The following is a 1,114-nucleotide window of genomic DNA, read 5'->3' as shown; positions in this document are numbered from 1 at the left end:
CTACAAATGTCGCAGAATTTGTCTTTAAATGGGAGAAAAAGTTTTAAGAACATATTAAGTTTACCAAAAGGCCTTTAACAGGCTACCCTGGGAACTTAATTAAAAAATAGAAGTTGATGTACTAATACAAAGATATTTCAGTGCAGCCCTGAAAATCTTTTGTAAATACAGCATGTGGAAGGACGACCCTGGATCAGAAGAATTTTTATTCCTTGTGTATCTACATTATATGTGCATACCTCATTTCAGTTGTCATAATTGTCTCTGTAATTTCCTCCAGAGTAGCAGTCATAACCACCCTGGCTTCTGCCATTGTAGTCTCTGGACCGTCCATATCCATATCCGTATCTTCCAGGCCCAACGTCATACCTGCTGCTTCCATAGCCCCTTGTCCCCATTACCTCTGGAGTAACTGCGACCACGCCCATGAGCACCAAAAGCACCGCCTCTGGTCCCCCGGGCTGATTTGCATGCATGATCCGCATGGATCTGGCAACCACCCAGGAACTCTCCATGACTCTCATGGCATCTGAAACATGTTCTGGGTTGGTAAAGATAATAAAGCCAAAACCCCGGGATCGTTCAGTCTGTCGGTACTTCATCACCACCACCTCAGAAATAGATCCAAAGCTGCTGAAATGGTCTTTCAAAGCCTGCTCATCGGTGTTGAAATTGAGACCTCCCACGAAGAGTTTCCCTTCTTCAGACAGCATGGCAGTGACTTTGGATCCTGCGAATTTAAATACTGAACAGTCAGTAACAGCTAACGCTGAAGAGCAGAGAGAATTCGTTTGATTTCTTGACTGCTACTTTTATGAGGGATGATACTGGATGTGTAATAAGTATGGTGATGGTGGTTATGTGCTGTGAAGTCGGTTCCGACTCATAAACACCCTGTACAGTATTTCCGAGGATGTAAATCTTTACAGGAGCAGAAAGCCTCCTCTTTCTCCCGTGGAACAGCTGGTAGTTTCAAACTGCTGACCTTGAGGTTCGCAGCCTGATTCGTAACCACTACATTACCAGAGCTAGAAGAGGAACTAAATAGTTCATTACATCTCATTTCCCTCTGTTCATCTGTGATCTAGAATCTACTCTGAGATGTAAAAGTTTC

At 43.5% G+C, this 1,114-nt stretch overlaps 1 pseudogene; it reads right to left on the bottom strand.

The window, feature by feature from the left end:
* Positions 1–245: 245 nt before the first annotated feature.
* LOC102840009 lies at positions 246–713 on the bottom strand (annotated as a pseudogene).
* Between the last annotated feature and the right edge of the window lie 401 nt (positions 714–1,114).

Source organism: Chrysochloris asiatica, unplaced genomic scaffold (assembly GCF_000296735.1).
Source record: "Chrysochloris asiatica unplaced genomic scaffold, ChrAsi1.0 scaffold00013, whole genome shotgun sequence".
Classification (NCBI taxonomy): domain Eukaryota; kingdom Metazoa; phylum Chordata; class Mammalia; order Afrosoricida; family Chrysochloridae; genus Chrysochloris; species Chrysochloris asiatica.
Note: the sequence above shows the minus strand (reverse complement) of the source record. Positions and strands in the feature narration are given on the sequence as shown.